This window comes from Acartia tonsa, chromosome 4 (genome assembly GCF_053477335.1).
Source record: "Acartia tonsa isolate MP-2025a chromosome 4, ASM5347733v1, whole genome shotgun sequence".
NCBI lineage: Eukaryota > Metazoa > Arthropoda > Copepoda > Calanoida > Acartiidae > Acartia > Acartia tonsa.
Window position 1 is genome coordinate 31,510,620 of NC_137263.1, and position 19,992 is coordinate 31,530,611.

Genomic DNA, 19,992 nt, shown 5'->3' on the forward strand with positions numbered 1-19,992 from the left:
AATATTTATTTGACAAACTAATTAATAACTGTAATAATAATTTCCTGAGCTGACCTTGTTTTAATTTTTACATTTGTTTTTTTTTTAACAGGTGAAATTTAAATATCAGTACGATTAAATTTAAAAGCAAGTTTGGAAAGATTTACCTATAACAAACCTTTGAATCCATATTATGATTCTTGTTATATATTTCTTAACCTCTAAAAATATCTTTCGTGTTTATATAATAATAAATTCTTGACAATTGTGTACAATTTATTGTAAGTTTAATAAATGCCATTACAGCAATAAGTAATAAGTAAGACGGGCCTGGCAGCTGTAGCTGCATACAATTTAGCTTTTAATTACCACATCTGACCTTCCAATTTTTAATGATCAATATTGAGCCATGCCAATTTCGTACAGTCAAACTTTGACAGAAGCTGAAGTCCAAAAATAGATCCGCAATCTCCTATTTTTTTAATGGCCGTTTTCGTCTTTTATATGTATTTATCTAAAAGTGTAAATTTGCAGTAGAGTCGCTTTGTAAAGGTGCGACTGCCGAGCCCTGATATAAAACCTGTGAGCCAACCCAGCCTTATTCTGCCATCCTTCTACCCAGGCTGCCTAATAATTTATGAGTTACCAATATTCTATATTACAAAATCAATTTTTTGCAACATTTTATTTTTATACTTGATTTATATATAGAAGAGGATTAAAATTACTTACCGTTTATTAAATCATAGAATATAATAATAATAATGATTTGATGTTATTTTTTTTATGATTTGTTATTATAGTAGCGCTTTTACTCTATAGGTAAGGTATGTCTTTACATTTGTCACTGTGTATATGGCTCATAGTAAGTTACAAACGTTACCTTATCATTTATTAGAAGATTTAAAAATTCACACATTAGTTACATGCACCCCTACGGGCCTCTAATTTATTTGCCTTTATTATCTATACCCATAAAAAAGGCGTTTTTTGGTTAAATTCTAAGACTCTTTAAAAATAAAGTTGAAGTAAATTTAGAAGAATGAATATAAAATATGTTTTCATCATAAAACTCAAATATTTGAAGTACAAAGTAAAATTAATCATCATACAAAATTTTTAACACTTTTAAGAACAGGAGAATGCTTTTAGAATATCAAGATCTCATCAAAAATAAAACTGCTCGAAAAATTCTTTTATGTCTATTTCTGCAGAATATATAAATTTATTTTCTGCAAAAAAAAAACAATATTTCTTCAAATGATAAAAGATTATTTATGGTTATCACAGGCTCATGTGTATAGGTCAATGAAAGATATATTTTTGTTTTACAAAAAAGTAAAATCGGTATTTTAACCCAAAATTTGAAGGAAATGATTTAATATATTATATAATCCATAAATCCTTTAATCAAATAACTGTTTGGTTAATTATATGAAGCTGTAAACAAAGTTGTGTAAATTAGCGTAACTGTAATCAAACACTAGTCTAAAGTCAAACTTACAACAATTACACAAGGTAATAACATTATAACAATGTCAAGGTTGAACCAACTTCATTGTTGTAAAACAATATTAATTCCCTCAATATTTCATTTCAAGACGATAAAGGAATTTCTAAATTTTATTCATTTTTATTTTCTATTAAGAAGCAACAAAAAGATCTATATCTTGTTAATCGCTTAAGCTTCATCTTATTCTTGATTATGGATATTGATTTTTCTCTTGGTTTTGCAAGTTAAAGGATGTATTCTAAATTCCTCATTTTCCGCAGTGATAATGAACACATACAGTGTTTTAAAAATATAACTTAATTTTTATTTAAAATCTCTATTTCATGTTTCAAAAATATAGTTTTAATCAGGGCTCGGCAGCAACGTGTAAAACGCTTTTTAAACCCCATTTTATTGAAATAGAAAATACTGAGCGGAATAACTGTTATGTTAGGAACATGTTTACACATCCAGTTACCGATCCTAGGTATTAGTGGTAATTTTATGTTTATGGCGAATTTTTTCATCGGTATTGCAAACAAAATCACAATGTCTCTTCTTCAACTCTATGAAAATGGCAAAAAGGGCCTAATGGAATATAACTTGAAAGGAATAAGATAAACAGAAATAAAAAAAATTGTAATAAATGAGAAAAAAAAATACTTTTTTGTTACAATTATACTGTAAATATTAATCATAATATCCTCCTACATGTTATGAGTATCTGATCAGAATATGTTTGGACATTTAATGACAAGAGTGATTAGAAGGATTGATGCCAAATCTTATATTAGAATATGGGACAAGGACACTCATATCTAGGGAGGGAGGGGATTTGGGATGTTTATAAATTTATCTTCCATTGTCTTATCCCTTAAGATCCCTGCTAATATCTGATCCAAAATACGCCTCAAATTTTTACACTTTTTATCGTAATTTTGTATCGAATATACACAGATTAATTTTGTTTTATATATTTTTTAGCAACCAACTCGTAAATAATAGAATAATATTTCAAAAAATTTAGTTTTTATTTGACAATCTACTCTAAAATTTGTTTAATAAGTATGTTTGTCTGGTAGTCTGTAATGCACAAATAGATAACCTATGCTCTCACTTTTCTATCAATATAAAGTATTTTAATTTTATTATTGATTATAATTTGATTATTAAGGAACTATTCATTAAAAGAATAAAGACTTTTAAACATGTAACATAAGCATTACATTGATTCAATTCTTAGTCTTTGTTTTATGTAGAGAAAGAAGTAAAATCCTATATTTTTATCTTATAAGAAATTGATCAACTTTCTATTAAAACAAAGATTGCGTGCAATGTAGTACTATAGTTACACTGTGAAAAACTTTTATTATGAAATTTTTATTTTTATTATTTTTTTACTAATGTATATGAGATATTTTTTCAATGCTTCTCATTAATATATTACTGAAATTTGATTGAATTTGGTCGTTTTCAATAACAATTCAAAATTATATTTTGAAAGAAAAACCTTACATTTTTTTCATTTTTATAGTTTTTTTTATAGTGCATGTGTTTCTAAAGCTCTATTCTCTGGATAAACCTTGACTCTTATATCATAAAAATTTGTTATACATACAATCTAAAAGACAAAGGTTTCAAAAAACTCTTGAAACTAGCTCAAGCTATTCTTTTTTTTTGGGGGGGGGGGGTCAGATTAGAAAATGACGGATTTCAATGGTTGGGGGATAATATAAAAATCTATTCTATCTAAAAAATTTTAAAAAATGCGAGATGGAGGGGGGAGGTTGACATTGGGGTTTCATGAAGGATTGATGTGGACCTTTTCTTACAACCAAATTATTATGCCCTTTTTCTGTTGGTCGAATTTGTGGCAATACCTAACATTATTGTTTTTACAATTCTCACATTTTGCGTAATTCTTTATATCAGACTTTGTTTTCACAAGTCTTTGTTTATTTTCATCTTTTTTGTGATGCACAGACCCTGCTTATCAAGGAAGCATTGTGTCAACAAAAACTTTTTATTTGTCAATGTATAAAAGATTTTATGAAATATGAGTTGCTTTTCATAAATAGCAAACGTTTTCACCGATGTATCCTTTCAGAAATAATCATATATCTAATATTCTATCATAATAATACAATTTAGAAAATAAGACTTAAATCAATATAATAGCAGCACTAAATTTAACATGGTAATGAAACAATGATATTAATAGCAATAATGTATATATTATCCATCATTCATTTTTTCCCATCATAATAACATTTCTAGTTAATATTACAGTTGGGAGTTTTAAACATATTCCTCTTTCTTGATTATGGAGTACAGGTTTACAATTGTTTATTTCTTTCGGATTTTAAATTAAATATCAAATAACAAAGATGACAACATCCATATAAGCGAAGCTCTCAAGACGGTAGAAAAATCAAACATTAATCCTTGTTGAGTGACAGAACTTAATAGGCAGAATGTCAATATATAACTCTAAACATAAAATGTATAAACTGTATAAAATTTGTTGCAAAATTGCTTAAATACATACAGGCTACTGTTTAAGGAACATTTTTTAGAGGAATCATCATATTCATGAAAAGACAGACGTACAGATCCATATTATATAAAACTTCGCTTTTGAAAACTTGTAATAATTCTTTACTTGTTTAAAAGAAGTATAGAAGCAATCCTAGATTATGCTTTTAAGAAAAGAAGAATATTTTCCAACATCCGACTGTATTTCTGAAAGTTGACTGATAAATGGATTATAAATGGATTGATATAATTAATATCCAACAAATATTAGGCGGAAACCTAAAGAAATTGCCAATCAAACCTGATAAATGTACAATAATACTTTTTTTTTTTTTTTTTTTTTTTTTTTTTTTCTGAAAAATTCAAGGATTAAAGAAGAGGTCCAAGTCGATTTTCTCCCCTTCGCATAAATCTCCAGCATTTTTTTGTAAAGCTTTTCAATATTTATCATTAATAGGTTAAGAATTATTAATAAAAATTAAGAGTTGAATATAAAAATAGGAAAAAAAAGGCTGAAAACTAAAATAAGCAAAAAAGATCTTGACTATTTTAGTCGGACTTATAAGCAGGTGTTTCACCACATCCTTGTTGTGTGCATGTGCATTACAGTTATTCTTGTTAATTCATACGAATATCGCAAAAGAAAAGTTGTTTAATTTTTGGTTACAAGATCGTTATGGCCTTCTGGACTTATGAATGGGAGCCTTAATATTATTTTACAGTACTAGATCAACTGAATATGTAAAAAATTAAGTGCATTATCACAAATAGGCCCATCAGAAAAGACATTAACAAAATTACAAATAACAAAACTGAATTGTAAATTCTCGATTGTGAGCATTGTTAGAAAATAATGTTGAAAATGTGGTGTGATTACTGAACCAAGACTCCGCCAGATTTAACCTCGCCTTCCTTGTCAGCCTTTTTATTTTCATTTCCACCTTGTCCTCTAACTTGAATATTGTGCTTCTCCATGTACCCATTAATTTCAGCACCTTTGTCCACAAGTTGAGTGTTCAAACTCTCTATCAATTTTGTCAGTTTATCCCTATTATTGACTAGAGCTGGCACAACTTCTTTAACAGTTCTTTCAACCAGTACGCCGCCAACCATTCTGTAACACTTTCTGTCTCCATCAACCTTCTCCAAATTTTCAATGACAATCTTGTGCTCAGCCAAGTCTGACTGCAACTCGTTGATCTTGGACGCATAGCTTCTCTGTTCATTTCTCAAGGCCTGGAATCCTTGGATGATTTCTTCTTGGCTCTATAATACGATCGTTGCTATTTGACCCAAAAATTTTTTTTATAAAGTAGTTGATATATTTACTTTATTAGCCCAATTATTAGTCAATGTTCTCACGATGGTTTTATTAGGCATGTAAAATTGCCCTATTGATTTCAAACATTGAATGATGATTTCCTCGACATTAAGGTATAACTTAGAAAGTTTATCAACTATATAATTGTAATTATATAAAAATGCGTATGGTAATTTCAAAAATAGATTTTTTAAATATCTTGAACTAAATTTTTATCGGAATTTAGTTGTGTTATTCCTAGAACAATTGGGCACATATTACTTTCATATTGGTTAATTTAAGAACATAGATTGATAAAAAAAATCAAATCGTTTCACTTTAGTTTATTTTTTATATTTACTAATATTGTTTCTTTAAAATTTAAATACAATTTCTAATGAAGAATATTTGTTTCTATCAAATCTAATAATTGAGAGGCTCGGCATTCGCGTTATGTAGATCTTTTATATCAAATCATAAATGCTTTTTAAAAATGCAGCCGTTGGACAATATGTAGCCGTCAATGTAGTGGATAATAGAACTGAAACGGCAGCCAAGCCACCAATTTTCAAAAATTGAATTACAATGGTTTTGAGCTGAGATTCTCTTTAAAAAAATTGCCCGACTGCCAAGCCCTAAATCTAGAAAACAAATTAGGATACAAATTCATTTTCAATTCTTTATATTTTATTTTATTTTATTTATTTCGAAATAGCATCCAAATATTTAAACCAGAAATTAAATTGACAGGGAGGACAATGTCAATGGTTGTAAATTAAACTATAAATATAAAAGCTACCAAAAGCAAGGTCTCATTCATATAATTAATTAGTGATATGGTTAGTTTTTATTCTATATTGTAATATCCTTGTATCAATGCAAGATTATAAAGAAGATAGAGAGAGAGAGAGAGAGAGAGAGAGAGAGAGAGAGAGAGAGAGAGAGAGAGAGAGAGGGAGATTAAAGTTTCTTTGAAAAATATTTATTGTTAGGAATTAATAGGAGTAGATAAAATAGGAACAAATTGTGATTATTTATCTTTTGTCATTTTAAAATTCATATAATACAAATAAATATTTATATTCATTATTAATTAGGAAGGAAATGATAAGAAACATATTTCTCGTATTCATTCGAATCCGGTGGATAGGAACCGGTCCTCATCCATACGAAAAAACCATGTCTAGTATCGTAATATATCCAGCTTTCTACGAATATAAAAATGTATAATCATAAGATTAAAACCAGTTTTTTTAGCCCGTGCCTTCGGCCTCCCGGGGCTAAAAAACTGGTTTTTATCTTTCAATTGTACAATTACATTCTATATCCGCGGAAAGATGTTTATAATACGATGCGAGAAATAACTACTCCAGTATAGGCCTTGAATTCAAATAACTTCCGCTGCATTAGCCATACAAAAAATCAGGCATCTTATAAAGACAATTTATAAAGAAAAAGTTAGGTAGAAAATAACATGATTATTCCCTGTTTTATTGGCCCGGGACTATAGCCCGTCGAGGACAATACAAAATAAAGTATTCCTTTACTATCCGCAAAAAAAGTGTCTATGGTAAGAAATAACTATTATGCTACCAAAAAAAGCGCCAATAGAATTATGATAAAGTGTTCTATAACGCTTTACCCCTTGCAAAGTCAATAATGCCAAACAGTATGTTACTTGCTTTCGGATGAAAATTAAGTCCCAACTTTCCTTTTGTTCTACTCGTTCTTGGCCAGTATTCAACTATTTACTTTTCATACATTTCATACTAATTTTTACCATTATTACAATTTGTTAATAAGCAATGCATATAAATAAAATTATGTCCATCATTACTTCTTTATATGTTTTAATACACTGCACTGTTAAATTTTTTTTTTAAATTTAGCATCAGATAATACTATAAATTCATTTCATTACTGTTTAGCATCATCCCATACGTTCTAGCAAAAAAACCTCATTACGATATAAGGAAGATTCCAATACTGTATTGAGTATTACTTAGTTTTCTATGGAGTAATATGTATTACTAAATAAAGAATGTGCATTTTATAGTATTATCTAATACTCTCTATGGAATAAAATTCAATACGCTAGAAGGTAGTTTTTAATACTCTGGTTCGTAATTTTTGTTCCTCTGTAGGGTAAGTGTTACAGTGTAGTTTGCGATTGAGTAGCAAATCATAGTTAAAGCTTACAAGGATAGTATATTCTTACAAGAATAATTTTTTTAAAAATAATTGCTAAAAGTTCATATATTCACAATTCTCTAAAAAGCCTTTCAGATATTAAAATACTAAATTTTAGATTAAGATTAAACCGCTTCTAAAAACTGTGTAAAATACCTAGTAAGATAGAACGTTTTTTTTTTTATATAATTTCTACTTTTTCCATGGTCAAAATAATAGTTGTTAAATTGGTTATAAAAATAATTGGACACAATAGTGAATAGAATTTAATTTTCCTACTATCAATAATTAGTTTTACTTTTGAATTGGTTGAAAATTTATTTTATTTTTGTTTAGATTACGATTTTGTCTATTAAAATTCTACAAAATGACAATTAAAAAGGATATTTATAAAGATTAATTGAAACACAAAAAAACGATTTTAAATTCCAAATAAAGGTAAATGTTTTGACTTTTTTTTCTTATGTGTCCTATTTCATCATCTGAAAGTTCTCTATAATACAAAAAAAAACATAAAAAATGCTTCGAAAAAAGTGCAACCAGGCCAAAGTACGAATTGGGCAAGGCCCAAAATGAAGTACATACATTATTGGGATAGAAAAGAAGAAACATTGGTTGAATTCATTAAATCTTGTTACATTCATCCCAAACTATTGAGTCTACAAAATTCGGATGATTTATATCTTATTTTCAGCCCGCATGTTTTATTTATAAACATAAACATTAATTGATATATTTAACATATAACCTTCACAATTTATAATTAACCGTAAACATGTCAATATTAACACTGACTCAAATCCATATATATAAATGTTTCTAAACAGAAACTAATCACGTGTGTGTGTGTATGTTTACTTGACTGAGCTACGCTGATCATTGAACTGGTTGGAGCAAAACTAATATTATGTTCATGGCCTCCATATTCCATATCAGTGAAAACCTCGCAGTCTTCCCCAACGATTTCTGCACTCACGTCCTCTCCCCCTCTCAGTGTATAAGTCAGTCTAGCCCTTTCCCTATTCTTCTCTGTCTCACTCTCTTTAGCTTTTTAACTATTATCTCTCTCTCTCTCTCTCAAACACACACTATCTCTCTCTCCTTTAAGCACTTCATCTTTTTAGGCCCTTATCTCCCCCCCCCCCCTACACCCCATAGTTTAAGTAATCCTTTGCAGCATCTCCGTACGAGACATAGAAAAATGAAGTTTAGAACTACAGCAACTGCAGTCTAAAGTTTCACAATATTGTACACTAAAATCTTACAGCAATCTATTAGAATTTAAATTTGCATTTGATAAATATTTACTTATTTATTTCAGCTCTTTTGTTATTTATTAATTATAATTTTAGTATTTTAAAGTTAGTTATGAAAGGAACCTAGGCTGTGTTTCGCCCTGTTGAGCAAATTTTAATGCAAGATGTAAAGAGAAAAAAATATTGGGACGGAATTGTTTAATGATAATTTATCTAATCATATGGGACCCATTAAAAGCTTCCATGTAAATATGAGTACCCAATACCAGCAGCTTAATAGAACTTTACTAACGGACATAAAGATATAAAATAACATCGTTCACCTTTATTAATAGGATAACTTGATAAGTGCTACACATCAAAAATTACATGGAATGTATTCTATAAAATTTAATCTAATATTGAGCCTCTATATAGGCCTAATAAGTACCGTCTCTTTACGTCGCATTCTTTATTGTAACCCCCCAAGGAATACCCAACTAACAACACTCCGCCCGTTTACTCAATCTTTCCTAATAATCGGGAGGATTATATTTATTTAAAATAAAAATTTCATAGTCCAAATAAATATGATTAATAAATATAACACATTTATAAATTATGTTATAAATTGATTTTAAATAATTGTTCCTTTATATATTTTGAATCCTAAATTTAATCCTCCTAAAGTAAAAGCGTCAATGCTATTTTTAGACGCGTATCTATTCTAAACTCAAGTTTTTTGTCCGTAAAAAAAATAGAAATGTCCTGTTTAAAAGTTTTTGACCGCAAAACAAGACTGTTTTATCTCAATGTTAAGAAATATTGTGCAACATATAGTATTTGTACTTTCACTCTAAGGATTTGTGAGTTTATTTTGTTGACTTTTAAATTTCCTTTAAAAGGAATAAAAACTTTTTAGTTTCAAAAAACTATTTACGTCGTCCCTACCCTAATCCTCTGAAGACGGTTGGAAACAACTTAGGGCCAGAACTTTATAGTAATTCTTAAGGCAATGAATGACATTCAAACTAATGCAGACAACCAACTATTTGAAGAAAAAAACTGTGGATAATAATAAGTTGCACTGTTTTTATCAAAGACATTCGCTTTTTACAAATTAATGTCACTCATTTGACATAGCAGCAGCAAATACAGCTTCTAGCGTCTTTTAATTACGATTAAGCGAGAACTTAAAGAAAGATGACCACATCCATAAAAACGATAGAACAAACGAACATTAACACTTGTAGAGTGTCAAAACTTAATAATCAGAATATCAATTTAAAAGTATAAAGATAATTACTTAATAAACTTGTTGCAAGATTGCTTAAATACAAGATTCTATTTTATGTTATACTTGCAATTTTAGGACTTTATTAGAAATAGCTTAAAATATTTACCTCGTCGTCCTAGAAATCATTGTTCCAAATCAGATGAATAGGGTGAATATATCATAGGAAAAATACATCGTACCTAATTGTTACAGGAAGCAATAACTAAAATTGAAAATCTATAGAACAACATGCAAAATAAACTATGAATTTATGGATTTTTAACATGCCTAAATTAACGAATAGCTTACTAACTATTATGTACACACGGACGTACAGACCCTAATTATAGAAAAGCTTCGAGATAAACATTCCAATTTTTGATATGTCTTAGAATTGAAGAAATTATAAAAATATTTAAAAACAATCCAATTAACATATTTTTTGAGTTTTGATATAAGAAGTTTTACGCATATCTTGAACAAAAGGAAGGAAAATTTGAAATTGAATTGAACAAGATATCATAAGAAATAGATTTTCCGCATTTTAGTGATAGGAGTAAATAAAAGGCTAAAAAAGGCGTTCATTTTTAATTAATTGATATTCCATAAACTTTCTTTATTTCAATTTCAGCTTGAATTTAAAATAAGCCTAGATGGGGTCATAAAAAGCATTCTATCTAATGATAAATGATGAATATTTTCAAACATAAGAAATTTCCTAAATATTTTGATAGTATAAACACAACATGTTTAAACTCCTACTGCAAAAAGAGTGTGTTGTAAAATCAACTAAAATTAAAAAGCATATCCTGATAAGAAAATATTTAAACAAGGATGAAAACATTCATAAAAGAAAACACTAAAACTAGAAGGTATAACAAACAAACATAAACACTTGTAGAGTGTCAGAATATTAGCTTATAAAAGTCTAAATAAATTTGAATATCAATATGATAAATATCATTAAAATACACTATACTGTTTTCGGACATTCTCACGCGTGTAGGACTTGAATATAATATGCTTCGCTTGTCATACAGTACCTTGTTCTTTCCATAATATATATATGCATTTGTATATTTTTGTAGCATGAACGACAGGCAAACGGAACAAGGAAATTATATACAGAATTCTTAATAATACAAGAAATCTTCATCCAAAAAATCAACCTTTTACCTTAAAAATCAGACGAGAAATCACATTTCTGATAATAGTCTAACTTGGCTACTAAAAAATTGCTATTATGAAGACTAGACTAGACTCATACTAATACTATTTATATACACTCTATATCCCCTCAAATCAAATAAACAAAAATAAATTTGTTTTAGTTTAGAAACAAATTGAAGGTTATCTAATGCTATATAAAGGTGAAACATCACTTCCACATATTCTTTTTACTTTTTATTTTGTTATAAGCTGCAAATTATTGCTATTTGAAATAAACTGTGCATTTTCTAACTTGAATAAAGTCATATAAACTCCATTTTTAAAAGCGAAGCTTTTCTATAATTATGGTAGGTTTTTCCGTCCGTCCGTACGTTTGTTACGGTTAGCTCTTTTACTTAATTTAAACAGGTTAGAATTTTCCCATCGATTTCAAACTTTGCAGGATGATTCTTATTAGGTACGACTTAGAAAGTGCTGCAACTCTAAAATCGTTACCAGAACGTTTGTACGTCCATTTAAAAGATGCTGATATTTTACTTTTTTGACCAGAAATTTTTGTATATTAAAATTATCCGATTCATTTGATGTTTGGTATACTATTACTGATTCATATTACAACAAGGTACAATGTTATAAGCGAAGCATCTCTAGAATAAAGTCTTTAAAATGTAAGTATGTCCTTAAACAGTATCATGTATTTAAGCAGTTTTGCAACAAATTTACTTAAATTTATTTTAAAGATTTATGCATTAATATTCTGCTTATTCAGTTCTGACACTCTACAAGTGTTAATGTTCGTTTGTCCTCCAATTTATGAGCTTCGCGTTTATGGATGTTGTCATCCTTGTTTATTTGTGTCTATTTTGACTAATATGAAACACTCAGCAGCTGTACCAATTTTGACCAAATTTAATCAACTGTGGATAGTTTTGAAAGAAAAAGCTGAAATTACGGAATATTTATTTCTAGGCATTAAGCTTATTGGCTATGCATGTAAGAAATTCCTGTTTATGCGTCGATTATTGCACACCCGATCTAATATATATCATTACAAACAACCAATCTATTCTTTTAAATCATAGGTAAATAAAGCAAGATCTTTGCAGATAAAAGTTTTTTTCAAGAAATAACATGAGCCTTTCATTATGGGTTAAATAGCGTCTGGTTGGTTGCAGCTTTGATTTTTAGAATCAAGGCATATTCTTTTAAGTTAATTAAAGAGTGCTAGATTGTCAAAGGATATCTGACGGCCGTGAGAATAAGGAATTTTTATGTTTTGGTGACAATAAGCAAGTTCAATTCTTTTTACTTCAATAATTTGTTCATTTTTCAATGTTCATCAATAATTACACACTTATCAAGACAAACAATTAAATTTTGTTCTTTTGTAATAAATAGCCATATTATTGAAGTAATAATTCTAAATAAGTTAATTTTATGTGTGTCTTTTCTATAATATTTTTTCAGCCCTAACCTTTAAAAAAAGTAAATGTTAATTGCTTCCTTCAAATGTTCAGGTGGTTTTTCTTTATAATCGGAGAGGTTGCGCGATTTTAATTCTTGTAAATTATGGGTCAAAAATATTGAAACAAGGATAACAACATCCATAAGTAGCACAAACAAACGTGGATTTACAAACGAACAATGTAAATAATAGTTTAATGGATATAATAAAAGAAATGACGAAGAGAAAATACATAAGAATAAAAAATATTAAGAATGATAAAAAATCACGAAACCTTCATCAAAAATATTTTTATCTTTTTTTGTTGCTTGGACTAGCAGACAAAGTAAGTCATATACTGGATACTCTTTGGAAATGAAACCGCTAAAAAATTTAGCAATTAATCTTAAATAGCAGTAGATGTAATCAAAAATAAGTGAAATAATCGAAAATAAAGCTATACTTGTCCTTTCATATATTATAAAACAAAAAAAACCTTAGAACGACGATATATATAATTTTGATACTATTACCCACAAAAAAATTTAAATCAGACCAAAAAACAGCAATGATAGGCTGAAATCAGTAAAATAAATTAATGCTGTTATACACGTCTTCAAGCAGTCGGGCTACTATGGATGTTATATACTAAAATTAAAATGTGTTCCATAATTATGGGAATGTTAACAAGCAGAATCAGAGGTCTAGCTTTAATAGCGTGATGAACAGACTGACAGACAGATAGCTTCGCTTCTAAAAATGTTTATATATAAGTAAGCTCTTGTGCGTTTTAGTAACATGTATACAGTTTTAGATTGTATACTTTATTTTTTTGGTGTAATGTATTAAACAAGAAAGGATAAACTAAACATGGATTTATATGAGAAATATAACAATTCATTTTTTTAAAACTTTTTTTCTGTAAGGACTAGATACTTTGATATCCTATACGGACGAAGCAGCTGTCCTTGACACTCTAACGTCAAGTCCAACAACTTAGGATAACTAAGGTGAGCCAAATATCTCCTTTTCTGTCCAAACACCCGAGGTATTAGTTTAAGTAACATAAATCCCACAACAAACTCTTTGATGCACGACCCTTGACTGGAAGTCCTAACTGTACATAGTAAGTAATGAGTTGCGCCTGTTTTGGTTCAAGGCATTCTCCCTACTCTAAATATTAATGTTGCGCACCTGCCATAAGCAGTACGATAAACCATTTTTAACGGCTTTAGGTTATGACGCGTTGTTAATCTGAGATTTAAGCCTATCATCTCCCCGACGACGAGAGGATGCGCTACAAGTTGAGCCTGGGTCGCGGGTTATCAAGAGCAATAAAGTCCATAAAGAAACATACAAAAACAAGCCTACTTTCTTAATTTTATTTTTATGTTTTAAAAATCTACCAACAAACAAAATGTAAGTTATTTGGTCTGACAGGAGGTCCGACAGGCGGACTAGCGGATATACTCTACTTATAAAAAAAGGAACCCGGTATTAGTGTCGGACTGATTATGACGTAACAAAAAAAATAGCCAATGAGAGGCTACTATGAATTTTACCATTGGTCAATAATGTCCTCTCATTGGCTAATTTTTTTTTGTTACGTCATAATCAGTCCGACACTAATACCAGGTTCTAAAAAAAGGTAAATATTAAAATTACTAGTCCATTATTGCACTTTACAGCAAGAAACCTAAATTAAGAGTATGGAATATTTTTAGACTGAAAAGTTTAAGTCATTAATCTAAACTTATTTTACTTTCAAACTCTTCACAATATAATGCAAATTAAACAAAAAAACTTTGAATTTTTCTCTTTTGCTTTTCTTTTAGGTGTTGTCCCAGCAAAATACTTTTTATCGTACTAGCGGTTACGCCTCTAGACAGCCTAAAACCAATTGGTCTACCTGTTTACGAGATCTTACTACACACTCAATCAATATTTTAGTAAATACATAAATTGCTTTAACAGTTTTTTTTTGCATCAAATCAAGACAGAAAAGACAGATGGTAAGTCTGGTGCATGACATGGAAATTAAGAATAGACGATCATATACAGTGTGTTTTTTTTATGAGAACTTTTTTGAAAGCAATTTTACCCCACTTATAATTATCAGATTTTAATGATTAATGGCTTATTTTCTTCGTTTTTTAAGGGAAATTATGAAACAACCAAAAAAATTTACAGTTTTTGATGAAAAAGTACAATAAAGTTGAAAATTAAAAACTTAGGTGACAACATCTAAAAATGGTTTTAGCGCATTTTTCTTATGCTCAAATCTTCTACCCTTTGCAAGATAAAAATTGGATTTTCAGTAGTCGACTTTGGGGGGCCAGTACTTTCTCCCTGATTGAGATATGGCCTTCAAACTTTGACCTATTCTTGTACATGTCCCCAATAGTATCTGTATAAATTTATAGCTCTATATCTCAACTTTGAAGCGTTTTGCAGCCATTCTTGCAAAAGGTAGAATATTTGAACATAAGAAAAATGCGCTAAAACCATTTTTAGATGTTGACACCTAAGTTTTTAATTTTCAACTTTACTGTACTTTTTCAACAAAAACTGTAATTTTTTTTGGTTGTTTCATAATTTCCCTTAAAAAACGAAGAAAATAAGCCATTTATCATTAAATTCTGATAACTATAAGTGGGGTAAAATTGCTTTCAAAAAAGTTCTCATAAAAAAACACACTGTAGTTTGTCTAATATGTTACACTCCAGTTATACAATACTGAAGTAAGCTTAGTTTTGTACCTGAAGTTTGTAATGCTTTTAATAACTATACAATTAGCGGTTTTTGCCTTCTGTATTAGTGTAAAATACTTACTTAATGCAAGGATATAATTTGAAAATTGACCTATCTAAATGGTTACTGTTAGGATACCGCAAGGTTTAAGTCCCCATCAGGGGTTTAGAGTTCGGCCGGGTGCAGTAAGTGGGTACATACCTATGTAGACATAATTACTATGCAATAGAATCGTACTTTTTTATTCTGATCCGTTTGATCCAACTTATACCAATAACGAAATTAATTGTGAAAAAAAAACCACGAAACCTATGCGTGTTTTTCAGCTGTCGTTGGGGGGGTAACACATCGTAAAATTGACGACCTCTCCATTTGCCCCCCAAATATTATTTTAGATTTATTTTGCTTGTTGGTTATACCTTATTTAGCGATTGATCTAATTTGAAAAGAGGGCCATGTAACTATAACACATTATTTATATTCAAGGGTTGCAGACAGGCGCAAGAACGGATTCATTGGCTTGAGTGTGTAGTGTAAGTCTGGGGCAATTCGTTTTTATTGCGACCAGAGAGAGAATAAATCTTTATCGTATCAAAATGCGAGAGAAAAAAAAGCAGAAAATTGATTTATAGTGAAAGATAATTCATTACCTATTTGATTCAACAATCTGATGATGATCAAACTAAATATTGGACCAAACCTCATCTTCATTCCTCATACAGTTCACATTTTTAGTTTTCACTTTTCACTTTTTTGATAGATTTTTATGTTTTACGCTGAAAAAAAGAATTATTTATTTCATATGGGAATTAATCATCCATTTTTACATTTAAACAAGTACTTGAACATTTTCAATTTTAATTGGAAGTGTTCAAATGACAAATTTATTTTTATTGCAGTTTTTTAAAACCGATAGTTTGCAGAATTATTTTTTGTTTTATTAAATAAATATGATCCTAACAAGTGTACAAAATGATCACAGTTTTTTTTTAAATTTATAACTATTATTTGTTAGCTTATACTATGTTATCTGATAAAGAGTGAATGTAACTCTAGGTGTATGAATAATTTTGGTTACCTAGTTACCACATCTAATATCATAACAAAACTCTCTTCTTTCACCCGCTCCCCACCACCTCTGCCCCTTCCCGCATATTTTCTCTTTATATCACCTACTATATTGTTTCTCGTATATCTTAAATATTTGATACTAGAGTTGGCTCGATATAATTATCTCCCTATTGGCTAGTTTTCTATATGCATATCTATTTCTCAATAAATCTATTTTCCTAAAGAAAGTAAATATTTAATAATCTAAATGATTTTAAAAAGATTTTTTAAATTATATTTTTTTCTTTACATTACCATCACCAAAGGGTTAATGATGATGATTACAATTTTAGTTTAATATTTGAACACACAAAGTGTCGCCACAATCGAATTCTTTTAAAATAGAGTTTTCTTAAATTTATTATATTATAAATCTAAATTTTCTTTTTTATGATTAGAAATTAAATGTACATTGATATAAGGTAAATAGCAACATGAAATTAAAAAAGGAATTTATTTTTAATAAAGTAAAATAATGGGTCTTATCGTTCTGGGCAATGAGAGTTTATTATGGATTATTGGAGCACTATGAGTTTTAAACAAATATTCCTAGGAAAACTTGAGCTCGTTTATAGATCTGACATGGATCTTGAAGCAATTAAGCAGGCCGTTTTGTACATGTTAAAAATTGGAAGATTTCATTAAATAAAAGTTATCGCAAATATACTTAGTAAATAATCTATATTTTTATTTTTTACGTAAGAATTTATCAAAATAATAAAAAAAAGTTGTGCTGTTCACTTAACGGGATTACATCATACAATAAATGTATTTTCTCCTTATATAACCTAAACTAACATTAAATAAGCAGCATGACGGTTTTTCCTCAAAATATTTGAGCCCATATTCAATATTAAGGAAATTGCCATTTGTATTATAAAAGGATTATTCCTTTTTCATCCATAAGTTTAGTTATGACCGACTTAGTTTTTTGAGTAAATTCTGTAAAAGAATGATATCAAGATTCAATCCTGAACCATTGTAATTATAACTCAATTGGACTATCGATCTCTAGATATTCCGTTTGTATAATAACAAGGATGACAGCATCCATAAGTAGCGAAGCTCAGAAATTGTGAATGTATATTATGAATATATTTACCATATACCAGTGTCATCCTATATATTTGATGTAATAGGGAAATGACGAAAACTTCAAAATCACGCAACTTTTAAATCACAAAAAATTTAAAATCTAGGAATCGATCTAGCACCACAATATATAAACAAATCTTAATGAAACTTGATGGAAATATGTAGACTATTAGCATATTCAATCCCTGATAATTTCAGCCGTAAATTTTGAATAGGAATTGAGAAAACAATAGAAAACCTAAAAATCTAGAAATCGATCTAGCACCCCTATTAATAAAATGTAAAATAAGATTTTGATGGATTTTGAGAGAAAAATGAACAAATTCATTCTTTAAATTAATCCTAGTTAGGATAGCATAAAATTAACTAATTTACAACCTTATTCATTATTTTCCCCTTTTCAAACGCGATGCTACTCTGTAAGTGTTTGTGTTTGTCTGTGTATCCTTTTATATGTCTGGTGCTAATGCAATGGTTTTCTTAATCTTATTTTTCTGTAACTGAAGATCCTCCTAAGTTCTAGACTCGACCAAAATGGCTCTCCTTTATAGCGTTTTAAAAAGGTTTTCATCCTCGTCCAACCTTTCAAGTCGTCCCATAAAACAAAATGAAAAATATATGTATATTTTTTTCCAGTGGCGTCCAAGCTTTTTTTTTGGGGGGGGGGGGTGGTAAAAATTTTGGATCTACTGCAGTTCACGGTAAAATATTGCTGGTAACGAATATTGCTAGAAATTTATGAATTTTAAAGGCTGCTAGCTGCCAAACGGCTGAACGTACAGATCATACCCGCACACCATTTTAAGCGGCATAAGGAGACCTACAAATAATCTGGAATAGACAAGATCCAATGATGCACAGGGAAAGCTTCACTGAAGAATAACCGCGTAAAATAGGTCTTTTTTGCGCATTTCTCTGCACTGCAAGATAATTATGCATAATTGATTTATGGCTATTCCAGATTATTTGTAGGCCTTTTATGCCGCTTAAAACTTTGTGCGGGCATGATCTGTACGTTCAGCCGTTTGGCAGCTAGCAGCCTTTAAAAATAATAATTTTTTAGCAATATTCGTTACCAGCAATATTTTACCGTGAACTGCAGTAGATCCAAAAATTTTTAAGGGGGGGGTAATTTGTTTTTTGGGGGGGTAAAATGGTGCGCGAAGCGCGCCGCAAATTTTTTTTACCCCCCCCCAAAATTTTTACCCCGAGGGTAAAATTTGCTTAGGGGGGTAATTACCCCCCCTGAAATCTGTTGGCAGGGGTAAATTTAGTTTACCCCCCCCCCAAAATTTACCCCCTGGGTAAAATTTTTGTGGGGGGTTAATTAAAATTTTATTAAATATTTAGTATTAAAAATGCGCATGAAGCGCGCAAAATTTTTTTTTATTAGAGATTTTTTTATTTTTGGGGGGGTATTTACACCCCCAAAATTGTTTGGGGGGGGTAAATACCCCCTCCTAAATGGTTGGGGTTGCCTACGGCACCCCCAGGGTAGGGGTAAATTTCAAATGGGGGGGGGAGGGGTAAAATGAAAAAAATTTTGGGGGTCACCCCCAAAATCGTTACCACCCCCCCCCCTTGGACGTCTATGTTCTTTTTTATGATTAGAAATTAAATGTACATTGATATAAGGTAAATAGCAACATGAAATTAAAAAAGGAATTTATTTTTAATAAAGTAAAATAATGGGTCTTATCGTTCTGGGCAATGAGAGTTTATTATGGATTATTGGAGCACTATGAGTTTTAAACAAATATTCCTTGGAAAACTTGAGCTCGTTTATAGACATTTATTTCCTATATAGATCTGACATGGATCTTGAAGCAATTAAGCAGGCCGTTTTGTACATGTTAAAAATTGGAAGATTTCATTAAATAAAAGTTATCGCAAATATACTTAGTAAATAATCTATATTTTTATTTTTTACGTAAGAATTTATCAAAATAATAAAAAAAAGTTGTGCTGTTCACTTAACGGGATTACATCATACAATAAATGTATTTTCTCCTTATATAACCTAAACTAACATTAAATAAGCAGCATGACGGTTTTTCCTCAAAATATTTGAGCCCATATTCAATATTAAGAAAATTGCCATTTGTATTATAAAAGGATTATTCGTTTTTCATCCATAAGTTTAGTTATGACCGACTTAGTTTTTTGAGTAAATTCTGTAAAAGAATGTTATCAAGATTCAATCCTGAACCATTGTAATTATAACTCGATTGGACTATCGATCTCTAGATATTCCGTTTGTATAATAACAAGGATGACAGCATCCATAAGTAGCGAAGCTCAGAAATTGTGAATGTATATTATGAATATATTTACCATATACCAGTGTCATCCTATATAATTGATGTAATAGGGAAATGACGAAAACTTCAAAATCACGCAACTTTTAAATCACGA

General features: G+C 29.5%; 1 protein-coding gene and 1 pseudogene across 2 annotated transcripts in view; both read right to left on the reverse strand.

Annotated features, from left to right (window-relative positions):
* The window catches only part of LOC145316780 (adenylate cyclase type 5-like), a 77,702-nt gene extending 61,552 nt beyond the window's left edge, over nucleotides 1-16,150 (reverse strand). Inside the window, exon 1 of the mRNA XM_080157515.1 lies at nucleotides 16,023-16,150. The gene's annotated coding sequence lies outside the window, so the exon portion shown is untranslated. The remainder of the gene's footprint in view (nucleotides 1-16,022) is intronic.
* LOC145316781 (prefoldin subunit 2 pseudogene) lies at nucleotides 4,332-5,273 on the reverse strand (annotated as a pseudogene). The gene has a single exon (XR_013878689.1). The product of XR_013878689.1 is annotated as a prefoldin subunit 2 pseudogene (transcript).
* Nucleotides 16,151-19,992: the final 3,842 nt, after the last annotated feature.